A 9,376-nucleotide genomic window follows, 5' to 3' on the forward strand; every position below is an offset into this window, starting at 1 on the left:
GTCACGAGACAGTCTCGTGACCCCTGCAGCTGTTCCTTGAAACCAATCTCATAACAAGTTCAAAATCAAACTCGTTCATACGATCCATATTGACCTTACATGAACAAATTCATTGTCAAAGACATTTTGACGGGTGCGTGCTCACTAATGTTGACGATTGGCAAAGTATTTCTATTCTTCAACGAGCAAACCCCGCTACACTTGCCAGGGATTCGCCATACGTTCCTTAAGGGTTTGTGTGGGCGAGGAGATTTACATGCGGAAGTTCCACAAAATACTCTGAGTTTTCTGTGCTTCCAGAGCCTGTATAGCTCAGTCGGCAGAGCATCAGACTTTTAATCTGAGGGTCCAGGGTTCAAGTCCCTGTTCGGGCGGCGTGTGTTCAAACCTTGTCGGAGCGGCCTGCCACTGTCTCTCTTATATACCTCACTTTGAGGAAACAATGGAAGCTTTTAATCTGAGGGTCCAGCGTTCAAGTCCCTGCGTGAGCTGTGTGTTCAAACTACACAGCGTGACTTATGGCACGCAGCAACCCTTGTCTCTGTTGCACGCCTTACTTTGAGACAAAGAATGCAAAAAGCCAGCTGTCACAAAGATTTCCGCTGACACTTAAGTTCCCTGACCGGGAATCGAACCCTGAATGTTCTGACACCTGAAGATGAGGACCAAGTTGCAAAACTAAGCGAGTCAAAGGCAGAGATTTCAACTGACCCTTAGGTTCCCTGACCGGGAATCGAACCCGGGCCGCGGCGGTGAAAGCGCCGAATCCTAGCCACTAGACCACCAGGGAGACTCTTAAAAGAGGATTGCCTCAGCAAGGGCCTTTTTTCTTGCGTGTCTGAACTGGAGGATGGGAGATTGCATGCCTTCCTCGCAAATAAAACCCCCCACTCGCTCACCCTTCGATAGCTCAGTTGGTAGAGCGGAGGACTGTAGGTCAAAAGCGGTTAGAAATCCTTAGGTCGCTGGTTCAAATCCGGCTCGAAGGAGGGATGTTTTGGCCTAAAAATGTGGCCTATCTGGCGACAATGCAGCTCTCACAGCAGGGAGACCCCCCATTTTAAGAGAGGTCTCAAAACAGGTTTCCCTGACCGGGAATCGAACCCGGGCCGCGGCGGTGAGAGCGCCGAATCCTAGCCACTAGACCACCAGGGAGAGCTTGGCTTCCTCTGCTCGCTGTCAAAGATACATTTTACATTTACATTTAGTCATTTAGCAGACGCTCTTATCCAGAGCGACTTACAGTAAGTACAGGGACATTCCCCCCGAGGCAAGTAGGGTGAAGTGCCTTGCCCAAGGACACAACGTCATTCGGCAGAGCCAGGGATCGAACCAGCAACCTTCTGATTACTAGTCCGATTCCCTCCGATTCCCTCACCCCTCAGCCACCTGAAGATGAGGACCGAGTTGCAAAACTAAGCGAGTCAAAGGCAGAGATTTCAACTGACCCTTAAGTTCCCTGACCGGGAATCGAACCCGGGCCGCGGCGGTGAAAGCGCCGAATCCTAGCCACTAGACCACCAGGGAGACTTTTAAAAGAGGATTGCCTCAGCAAGGGCTTTTTTTCTTGCGTGTCTGAACTGGAGGATGGGAGATTGCATGCCTTCCTCGCAAATAAAACCTCCCACTCCCTCACCCTTCGATAGCTCAGTTGGTAGAGCGGAGGACTGTAGGTCAAAAGCGGTTAGAAATCCTTAGGTCGCTGGTTCAAATCCGGCTCGAAGGCGGAATGTTTTGGCCTAAAAATGTGGCCTCTCTGGCGACAATGCAACAAGGCTGCTCTCACAGAAGGGAGACCCCCATTTTAAGAGAGATCTCAAAACAGGTTTCCCTGACCAGGAATCGAACCCGGGCCGCGGCGGTGAGAGCGCCGAATCCTAGCCACTAGACCACCAGGGAGACTCTTAAAAGAGGATTGCCTCAGCAAGGGCTTTTTTTCTTGCGTGTCTGAACTGGAGGATGGGAGATTGCATGCCTTCCTCGCAAATAAAACCTCCCACTCCCTCACCCTTCGATAGCTCAGTTGGTAGAGCGGAGGACTGTAGGTCAAAAGCGGTTAGAAATCCTTAGGTCGCTGGTTCAAATCCGGCTCGAAGGAGGAATGTTTTGGCCTAAAAATGTGGCCTCTCTGGCGACAATGCAACAAGGCTGCTCTCACAGAAGGGAGACCCCCATTTTAAGAGAGATCTCAAAACAGGTTTCCCTGACCAGGAATCGAACCCGGGCCGCGGCGGTGAGAGCGCCGAATCCTAGCCACTAGACCACCAGGGAGAGCTTGGCTTCCTCTTGGGCCAAAAAAGGCACCGCTGAGATTTGAACTCAGGATCTCCTGTTTACTAGACAGGCGCTTTGACCAACTAAGCCACGGCGCCTTGCTTAATGCTCCACGACGGGCTCAGGCTGCTGTGTTCTCTTTGGGTAGGTGCTTTGAGCTGGGGTCTACAGCGTCTTTGAAAGACACCTCCGAAGGTTATGCCCAGCATGCAGCAAAGCCTCTCAAGGCACCAGAATGAAGAGATTTTCCAGCTTCTTCGACTCTGATGGCGGTATAGCTCATTGTCACACAGGCAGGACCCACAACAGAAGTAAACAAGAAAACACTCGTCCCTGGGTGGGCTCGAACCACCATCCTTTCGGTTAACAGCCGAACGCGCTAACCAATTGCGCCACAGAGACCCTGTCTCCGCAGAACCATGAATGAAAAATGGAAGGAAACGCTGGGAGACGTTTGCCAAAACTCCCCATGAAGAAGAGGAGGAGGAGCGGCCATAGTAATAACTCTTCCTGTGATCTGTCAACGGGAGTTTGGGAAACAAAGACAACGACTCTGGTGGGACTCAAACCCACAACCTTTGAATGGCTTTTCTTTGCCCTGCCTAGAAGTGATGGCATGACTCACTTTGAGGAAGCAATCAGAGCTTGATTTTGCCAGTTCTGTAAAAGAGTGAGCTCTCACAGCGTCCGCAATTAAGAATTTTTTTTCCCAATGGAGGGCCACCCATAATGACCGCTGACCCCGACGTGATTTGAACACACAACCTTCTGATCTGGAGTCAGACGCGCTACCGTTGCGCCACGAGGCCTGTGTGCATGTAAGGAGGCAACACTCGGACGTGGACTCTGATGTGCAAACGCTGTGCCGCAAAGTGCGCTGAGAGTACCAACTATGGCGTGAACGCCATCAGGATTGACGTCCCAATGGACGTCGCCAAGCTTCTCCTGGGATTCAACAAGATTACTTTAGTGCCTGTGCAACACTGCCTGAACGATTCCACAGAAGAAGTCCCCAAAAACGCAATTCTAATTGCAACCTGGCTGAGATCACGCAGACTAGAGACAGCTGCAGGGGTCACGAGACAGTCTCGTGACCCCTGCAGCTGTTCCTTGAAACCAATCTCATAACAAGTTCAAAATCAAACTCGTTCATACGATCCATATTGACCTTACATGAACAAATTCATTGTCAAAGACATTTTGACGGGTGCGTGCTCACTAATGTTGACGATTGGCAAAGTATTTCTATTCTTCAACGAGCAAACCCCGCTACACTTGCCAGGGATTCGCCATACGTTCCTTAAGGGTTTGTGTGGGCGAGGAGATTTACATGCGGAAGTTCCACAAAATACTCTGAGTTTTCTGTGCTTCCAGAGCCTGTATAGCTCAGTCGGCAGAGCATCAGACTTTTAATCTGAGGGTCCAGGGTTCAAGTCCCTGTTCGGGCGGCGTGTGTTCAAACCTTGTCGGAGCGGCCTGCCACTGTCTCTCTTATATACCTCACTTTGAGGAAACAATGGAAGCTTTTAATCTGAGGGTCCAGCGTTCAAGTCCCTGCGTGAGCTGTGTGTTCAAACTACACAGCGTGACTTATGGCACGCAGCAACCCTTGTCTCTGTTGCACGCCTTACTTTGAGACAAAGAATGCAAAAAGCCAGCTGTCACAAAGATTTCCGCTGACACTTAAGTTCCCTGACCGGGAATCGAACCCTGAATGTTCTGACACCTGAAGATGAGGACCAAGTTGCAAAACTAAGCGAGTCAAAGGCAGAGATTTCAACTGACCCTTAGGTTCCCTGACCGGGAATCGAACCCGGGCCGCGGCGGTGAAAGCGCCGAATCCTAGCCACTAGACCACCAGGGAGACTCTTAAAAGAGGATTGCCTCAGCAAGGGCCTTTTTTCTTGCGTGTCTGAACTGGAGGATGGGAGATTGCATGCCTTCCTCGCAAATAAAACCCCCCACTCGCTCACCCTTCGATAGCTCAGTTGGTAGAGCGGAGGACTGTAGGTCAAAAGCGGTTAGAAATCCTTAGGTCGCTGGTTCAAATCCTGCTCGAAGGAGGGATGTTTTGGCCTAAAAATGTGGCCTATCTGGCGACAATGCAGCTCTCACAGCAGGGAGACCCCCCATTTTAAGAGAGGTCTCAAAACAGGTTTCCCTGACCGGGAATCGAACCCGGGCCGCGGCGGTGAGAGCGCCGAATCCTAGCCACTAGACCACCAGGGAGAGCTTGGCTTCCTCTGCTCGCTGTCAAAGATACATTTTACATTTACATTTAGTCATTTAGCAGACGCTCTTATCCAGAGCGACTTACAGTAAGTACAGGGACATTCCCCCCGAGGCAAGTAGGGTGAAGTGCCTTGCCCAAGGACACAACGTCATTCGGCAGAGCCAGGGATCGAACCAGCAACCTTCTGATTACTAGTCCGATTCCCTCCGATTCCCTCACCCCTCAGCCACCTGAAGATGAGGACCGAGTTGCAAAACTAAGCGAGTCAAAGGCAGAGATTTCAACTGACCCTTAAGTTCCCTGACCGGGAATCGAACCCGGGCCGCGGCGGTGAAAGCGCCGAATCCTAGCCACTAGACCACCAGGGAGACTTTTAAAAGAGGATTGCCTCAGCAAGGGCTTTTTTTCTTGCGTGTCTGAACTGGAGGATGGGAGATTGCATGCCTTCCTCGCAAATAAAACCTCCCACTCCCTCACCCTTCGATAGCTCAGTTGGTAGAGCGGAGGACTGTAGGTCAAAAGCGGTTAGAAATCCTTAGGCCGCTGGTTCAAATCCGGCTCGAAGGAGGAATGTTTTGGCCTAAAAATGTGGCCTCTCTGGCGACAATGCAACAAGGCTGCTCTCACAGAAGGGAGACCCCCATTTTAAGAGAGATCTCAAAACAGGTTTCCCTGACCAGGAATCGAACCCGGGCCGCGGCGGTGAGAGCGCCGAATCCTAGCCACTAGACCACCAGGGAGACTCTTAAAAGAGGATTGCCTCAGCAAGGGCTTTTTTTCTTGCGTGTCTGAACTGGAGGATGGGAGATTGCATGCCTTCCTCGCAAATAAAACCTCCTACTCGCTCACCCTTCGATAGCTCAGTTGGTAGAGCGGAGGACTGTAGGTCAAAAGCGGTTAGAAATCCTTAGGTCGCTGGTTCAAATCCGGCTCGAAGGAGGGATGTTTTGGCCTAAAAATGTGGCCTATCTGGCGTCAATGCAGCTCTCACAGCAGGGACACCCCCATTTTAAGAGAGGTCTCAAAACAGGTTTCCCTGACCGGGAATCGAACCCGGGCCGCGGCGGTGAGAGCGCCGAATCCTAGCCACTAGACCACCAGGGAGAGCTTGGCTTCCTCTTGGGCCAAAAAAGGCACCGCTGAGATTTGAACTCAGGATCTCCTGTTTACTAGACAGGCGCTTTGACCAACTAAGCCACGGCGCCTTGCTTAATGCTCCACGACGGGCTCAGGCTGCTGTGTTCTCTTTGGGTAGGTGCTTTGAGCTGGGGTCTACAGCGTCTTTGAAAGACACCTCCGAAGGTTATGCCCAGCATGCAGCAAAGCCTCTCAAGGCACCAGAATGAAGAGATTTTCCAGCTTCTTCGACTCTGATGGCGGTATAGCTCATTGTCACACAGGCAGGACCCACAACAGAAGTAAACAAGAAAACACTCGTCCCTGGGTGGGCTCGAACCACCATCCTTTCGGTTAACAGCCGAACGCGCTAACCAATTGCGCCACAGAGACCCTGTCTCCGCAGAACCATGAATGAAAAATGGAAGGAAACGCTGGGAGACGTTTGCCAAAACTCCCCATGAAGAAGAGGAGGAGGAGCGGCCATAGTAATAACTCTTCCTGTGATCTGTCAACGGGAGTTTGGGAAACAAAGACAACGACTCTGGTGGGACTCAAACCCACAACCTTTGAATGGCTTTTCTTTGCCCTGCCTAGAAGTGATGGCATGACTCACTTTGAGGAAGCAATCAGAGCTTGATTTTGCCAGTTCTGTAAAAGAGTGAGCTCTCACAGCGTCCGCAATTAAGAATTTTTTTTCCCAATGGAGGGCCACCCATAATGACCGCTGACCCCGACGTGATTTGAACACACAACCTTCTGATCTGGAGTCAGACGCGCTACCGTTGCGCCACGAGGCCTGTGTGCATGTAAGGAGGCAACACTCGGACGTGGACTCTGATGTGCAAACGCTGTGCCGCAAAGTGCGCTGAGAGTACCAACTATGGCGTGAACGCCATCAGGATTGACGTCCCAATGGACGTCGCCAAGCTTCTCCTGGGATTCAACAAGATTACTTTAGTGCCTGTGCAACACTGCCTGAACGATTCCACAGAAGAAGTCCCCAAAAACGCAATTCTAATTGCAACCTGGCTGAGATCACGCAGACTAGAGACAGCTGCAGGGGTCACGAGACAGTCTCGTGACCCCTGCAGCTGTTCCTTGAAACCAATCTCATAACAAGTTCAAAATCAAACTCGTTCATACGATCCATATTGACCTTACATGAACAAATTCATTGTCAAAGACATTTTGACGGGTGCGTGCTCACTAATGTTGACGATTGGCAAAGTATTTCTATTCTTCAACGAGCAAACCCCGCTACACTTGCCAGGGATTCGCCATACGTTCCTTAAGGGTTTGTGTGGGCGAGGAGATTTACATGCGGAAGTTCCACAAAATACTCTGAGTTTTCTGTGCTTCCAGAGCCTGTATAGCTCAGTCGGCAGAGCATCAGACTTTTAATCTGAGGGTCCAGGGTTCAAGTCCCTGTTCGGGCGGCGTGTGTTCAAACCTTGTCGGAGCGGCCTGCCACTGTCTCTCTTATATACCTCACTTTGAGGAAACAATGGAAGCTTTTAATCTGAGGGTCCAGCGTTCAAGTCCCTGCGTGAGCTGTGTGTTCAAACTACACAGCGTGACTTATGGCACGCAGCAACCCTTGTCTCTGTTGCACGCCTTACTTTGAGACAAAGAATGCAAAAAGCCAGCTGTCACAAAGATTTCCGCTGACACTTAAGTTCCCTGACCGGGAATCGAACCCTGAATGTTCTGACACCTGAAGATGAGGACCAAGTTGCAAAACTAAGCGAGTCAAAGGCAGAGATTTCAACTGACCCTTAGGTTCCCTGACCGGGAATCGAACCCGGGCCGCGGCGGTGAAAGCGCCGAATCCTAGCCACTAGACCACCAGGGAGACTCTTAAAAGAGGATTGCCTCAGCAAGGGCTTTTTTTCTTGCGTGTCTGAACTGGAGGATGGGAGATTGCATGCCTTCCTCGCAAATAAAACCCCCCACTCGCTCACCCTTCGATAGCTCAGTTGGTAGAGCGGAGGACTGTAGGTCAAAAGCGGTTAGAAATCCTTAGGTCGCTGGTTCAAATCCGGCTCGAAGGAGGGATGTTTTGGCCTAAAAATGTGGCCTATCTGGCGACAATGCAGCTCTCACAGCAGGGAGACCCCCCATTTTAAGAGAGGTCTCAAAACAGGTTTCCCTGACCGGGAATCGAACCCGGGCCGCGGCGGTGAGAGCGCCGAATCCTAGCCACTAGACCACCAGGGAGAGCTTGGCTTCCTCTGCTCGCTGTCAAAGACACATTTTACATTTACATTTAGTCATTTAGCAGACGCTCTTATCCAGAGCGACTTACAGTAAGTACAGGGACATTCCCCCCGAGGCAAGTAGGGTGAAGTGCCTTGCCCAAGGACACAACGTCATTCGGCAGAGCCAGGGATCGAACCAGCAACCTTCTGATTACTAGTCCGATTCCCTCCGATTCCCTCACCCCTCAGCCACCTGAAGATGAGGACCGAGTTGCAAAACTAAGCGAGTCAAAGGCAGAGATTTCAACTGACCCTTAAGTTCCCTGACCGGGAATCGAACCCGGGCCGCGGCGGTGAAAGCGCCGAATCCTAGCCACTAGACCACCAGGGAGACTTTTAAAAGAGGATTGCCTCAGCAAGGGCTTTTTTTCTTGCGTGTCTGAACTGGAGGATGGGAGATTGCATGCCTTCCTCGCAAATAAAACCTCCCACTCCCTCACCCTTCGATAGCTCAGTTGGTAGAGCGGAGGACTGTAGGTCAAAAGCGGTTAGAAATCCTTAGGCCGCTGGTTCAAATCCGGCTCGAAGGAGGAATGTTTTGGCCTAAAAATGTGGCCTCTCTGGCGACAATGCAACAAGGCTGCTCTCACAGAAGGGAGACCCCCATTTTAAGAGAGATCTCAAAACAGGTTTCCCTGACCAGGAATCGAACCCGGGCCGCGGCGGTGAGAGCGCCGAATCCTAGCCACTAGACCACCAGGGAGACTCTTAAAAGAGGATTGCCTCAGCAAGGGCTTTTTTTCTTGCGTGTCTGAACTGGAGGATGGGAGATTGCATGCCTTCCTCGCAAATAAAACCTCCTACTCGCTCACCCTTCGATAGCTCAGTTGGTAGAGCGGAGGACTGTAGGTCAAAAGCGGTTAGAAATCCTTAGGTCGCTGGTTCAAATCCGGCTCGAAGGAGGGATGTTTTGGCCTAAAAATGTGGCCTATCTGGCGTCAATGCAGCTCTCACAGCAGGGACACCCCCATTTTAAGAGAGGTCTCAAAACAGGTTTCCCTGACCGGGAATCGAACCCGGGCCGCGGCGGTGAGAGCGCCGAATCCTAGCCACTAGACCACCAGGGAGAGCTTGGCTTCCTCTTGGGCCAAAAAAGGCACCGCTGAGATTTGAACTCAGGATCTCCTGTTTACTAGACAGGCGCTTTGACCAACTAAGCCACGGCGCCTTGCTTAATGCTCCACGACGGGCTCAGGCTGCTGTGTTCTCTTTGGGTAGGTGCTTTGAGCTGGGGTCTACAGCGTCTTTGAAAGACACCTCCGAAGGTTATGCCCAGCATGCAGCAAAGCCTCTCAAGGCACCAGAATGAAGAGATTTTCCAGCTTCTTCGACTCTGATGGCGGTATAGCTCATTGTCACACAGGCAGGACCCACAACAGAAGTAAACAAGAAAACACTCGTCCCTGGGTGGGCTCGAACCACCATCCTTTCGGTTAACAGCCGAACGCGCTAACCAATTGCGCCACAGAGACCCTGTCTCCGCAGAACCATG

At 51.4% G+C, this 9,376-nt stretch overlaps 29 non-coding genes across 29 annotated transcripts; 10 read left to right on the forward strand and 19 right to left on the reverse strand.

The window, feature by feature from the left end:
- Nucleotides 1–301: 301 nt before the first annotated feature.
- On the forward strand, nucleotides 302–374 carry trnak-uuu (transfer RNA lysine (anticodon UUU)). Its single transcript has one exon. It is a non-coding gene; the product is annotated as a tRNA-Lys (tRNA).
- A 344-nt stretch (nucleotides 375–718) lies between these two features.
- Nucleotides 719–790, reverse strand: trnae-uuc (transfer RNA glutamic acid (anticodon UUC)). The gene has a single exon. It is a non-coding gene; the product is annotated as a tRNA-Glu (tRNA).
- A 109-nt stretch (nucleotides 791–899) lies between these two features.
- Nucleotides 900–989, forward strand: trnay-gua (transfer RNA tyrosine (anticodon GUA)). The gene is given in 2 exon segments: nucleotides 900–936; nucleotides 954–989. It is a non-coding gene; the product is annotated as a tRNA-Tyr (tRNA).
- A 94-nt stretch (nucleotides 990–1,083) lies between these two features.
- Nucleotides 1,084–1,155, reverse strand: trnae-cuc (transfer RNA glutamic acid (anticodon CUC)). Its single transcript has one exon. It is a non-coding gene; the product is annotated as a tRNA-Glu (tRNA).
- A 300-nt stretch (nucleotides 1,156–1,455) lies between these two features.
- On the reverse strand, nucleotides 1,456–1,527 carry trnae-uuc (transfer RNA glutamic acid (anticodon UUC)). The gene has a single exon. It is a non-coding gene; the product is annotated as a tRNA-Glu (tRNA).
- A 481-nt stretch (nucleotides 1,528–2,008) lies between these two features.
- Nucleotides 2,009–2,098, forward strand: trnay-gua (transfer RNA tyrosine (anticodon GUA)). Its single transcript is given in 2 exon segments — nucleotides 2,009–2,045; nucleotides 2,063–2,098. It is a non-coding gene; the product is annotated as a tRNA-Tyr (tRNA).
- Nucleotides 2,099–2,298: 200 nt separating this feature from the next.
- Nucleotides 2,299–2,372, reverse strand: trnat-agu (transfer RNA threonine (anticodon AGU)). Its single transcript has one exon. It is a non-coding gene; the product is annotated as a tRNA-Thr (tRNA).
- Nucleotides 2,373–2,602: 230 nt separating this feature from the next.
- trnan-guu (transfer RNA asparagine (anticodon GUU)) lies at nucleotides 2,603–2,676 on the reverse strand. Its single transcript has one exon. It is a non-coding gene; the product is annotated as a tRNA-Asn (tRNA).
- Nucleotides 2,677–3,011: 335 nt separating this feature from the next.
- On the reverse strand, nucleotides 3,012–3,083 carry trnaw-cca (transfer RNA tryptophan (anticodon CCA)). The gene has a single exon. It is a non-coding gene; the product is annotated as a tRNA-Trp (tRNA).
- Nucleotides 3,084–3,649: 566 nt separating this feature from the next.
- trnak-uuu (transfer RNA lysine (anticodon UUU)) lies at nucleotides 3,650–3,722 on the forward strand. Its single transcript has one exon. It is a non-coding gene; the product is annotated as a tRNA-Lys (tRNA).
- Nucleotides 3,723–4,066: 344 nt separating this feature from the next.
- On the reverse strand, nucleotides 4,067–4,138 carry trnae-uuc (transfer RNA glutamic acid (anticodon UUC)). The gene has a single exon. It is a non-coding gene; the product is annotated as a tRNA-Glu (tRNA).
- Nucleotides 4,139–4,431: 293 nt separating this feature from the next.
- trnae-cuc (transfer RNA glutamic acid (anticodon CUC)) lies at nucleotides 4,432–4,503 on the reverse strand. The gene has a single exon. It is a non-coding gene; the product is annotated as a tRNA-Glu (tRNA).
- A 300-nt stretch (nucleotides 4,504–4,803) lies between these two features.
- trnae-uuc (transfer RNA glutamic acid (anticodon UUC)) lies at nucleotides 4,804–4,875 on the reverse strand. The gene has a single exon. It is a non-coding gene; the product is annotated as a tRNA-Glu (tRNA).
- Nucleotides 4,876–4,984: 109 nt separating this feature from the next.
- On the forward strand, nucleotides 4,985–5,074 carry trnay-gua (transfer RNA tyrosine (anticodon GUA)). Its single transcript is given in 2 exon segments — nucleotides 4,985–5,021; nucleotides 5,039–5,074. It is a non-coding gene; the product is annotated as a tRNA-Tyr (tRNA).
- A 282-nt stretch (nucleotides 5,075–5,356) lies between these two features.
- trnay-gua (transfer RNA tyrosine (anticodon GUA)) lies at nucleotides 5,357–5,446 on the forward strand. The gene is given in 2 exon segments: nucleotides 5,357–5,393; nucleotides 5,411–5,446. It is a non-coding gene; the product is annotated as a tRNA-Tyr (tRNA).
- Nucleotides 5,447–5,539: 93 nt separating this feature from the next.
- On the reverse strand, nucleotides 5,540–5,611 carry trnae-cuc (transfer RNA glutamic acid (anticodon CUC)). The gene has a single exon. It is a non-coding gene; the product is annotated as a tRNA-Glu (tRNA).
- A 27-nt stretch (nucleotides 5,612–5,638) lies between these two features.
- On the reverse strand, nucleotides 5,639–5,712 carry trnat-agu (transfer RNA threonine (anticodon AGU)). Its single transcript has one exon. It is a non-coding gene; the product is annotated as a tRNA-Thr (tRNA).
- A 230-nt stretch (nucleotides 5,713–5,942) lies between these two features.
- On the reverse strand, nucleotides 5,943–6,016 carry trnan-guu (transfer RNA asparagine (anticodon GUU)). The gene has a single exon. It is a non-coding gene; the product is annotated as a tRNA-Asn (tRNA).
- Nucleotides 6,017–6,351: 335 nt separating this feature from the next.
- Nucleotides 6,352–6,423, reverse strand: trnaw-cca (transfer RNA tryptophan (anticodon CCA)). Its single transcript has one exon. It is a non-coding gene; the product is annotated as a tRNA-Trp (tRNA).
- Nucleotides 6,424–6,989: 566 nt separating this feature from the next.
- trnak-uuu (transfer RNA lysine (anticodon UUU)) lies at nucleotides 6,990–7,062 on the forward strand. Its single transcript has one exon. It is a non-coding gene; the product is annotated as a tRNA-Lys (tRNA).
- A 344-nt stretch (nucleotides 7,063–7,406) lies between these two features.
- On the reverse strand, nucleotides 7,407–7,478 carry trnae-uuc (transfer RNA glutamic acid (anticodon UUC)). Its single transcript has one exon. It is a non-coding gene; the product is annotated as a tRNA-Glu (tRNA).
- A 109-nt stretch (nucleotides 7,479–7,587) lies between these two features.
- On the forward strand, nucleotides 7,588–7,677 carry trnay-gua (transfer RNA tyrosine (anticodon GUA)). The gene is given in 2 exon segments: nucleotides 7,588–7,624; nucleotides 7,642–7,677. It is a non-coding gene; the product is annotated as a tRNA-Tyr (tRNA).
- A 94-nt stretch (nucleotides 7,678–7,771) lies between these two features.
- trnae-cuc (transfer RNA glutamic acid (anticodon CUC)) lies at nucleotides 7,772–7,843 on the reverse strand. The gene has a single exon. It is a non-coding gene; the product is annotated as a tRNA-Glu (tRNA).
- A 300-nt stretch (nucleotides 7,844–8,143) lies between these two features.
- Nucleotides 8,144–8,215, reverse strand: trnae-uuc (transfer RNA glutamic acid (anticodon UUC)). Its single transcript has one exon. It is a non-coding gene; the product is annotated as a tRNA-Glu (tRNA).
- A 109-nt stretch (nucleotides 8,216–8,324) lies between these two features.
- Nucleotides 8,325–8,414, forward strand: trnay-gua (transfer RNA tyrosine (anticodon GUA)). The gene is given in 2 exon segments: nucleotides 8,325–8,361; nucleotides 8,379–8,414. It is a non-coding gene; the product is annotated as a tRNA-Tyr (tRNA).
- A 282-nt stretch (nucleotides 8,415–8,696) lies between these two features.
- On the forward strand, nucleotides 8,697–8,786 carry trnay-gua (transfer RNA tyrosine (anticodon GUA)). The gene is given in 2 exon segments: nucleotides 8,697–8,733; nucleotides 8,751–8,786. It is a non-coding gene; the product is annotated as a tRNA-Tyr (tRNA).
- Nucleotides 8,787–8,879: 93 nt separating this feature from the next.
- trnae-cuc (transfer RNA glutamic acid (anticodon CUC)) lies at nucleotides 8,880–8,951 on the reverse strand. The gene has a single exon. It is a non-coding gene; the product is annotated as a tRNA-Glu (tRNA).
- A 27-nt stretch (nucleotides 8,952–8,978) lies between these two features.
- Nucleotides 8,979–9,052, reverse strand: trnat-agu (transfer RNA threonine (anticodon AGU)). The gene has a single exon. It is a non-coding gene; the product is annotated as a tRNA-Thr (tRNA).
- A 230-nt stretch (nucleotides 9,053–9,282) lies between these two features.
- On the reverse strand, nucleotides 9,283–9,356 carry trnan-guu (transfer RNA asparagine (anticodon GUU)). The gene has a single exon. It is a non-coding gene; the product is annotated as a tRNA-Asn (tRNA).
- Nucleotides 9,357–9,376: the final 20 nt, after the last annotated feature.

The sequence above is a fragment of the Osmerus mordax genome, chromosome 25 (assembly GCF_038355195.1).
Source record: "Osmerus mordax isolate fOsmMor3 chromosome 25, fOsmMor3.pri, whole genome shotgun sequence".
In the NCBI taxonomy this organism is placed as follows: domain Eukaryota; kingdom Metazoa; phylum Chordata; class Actinopteri; order Osmeriformes; family Osmeridae; genus Osmerus; species Osmerus mordax.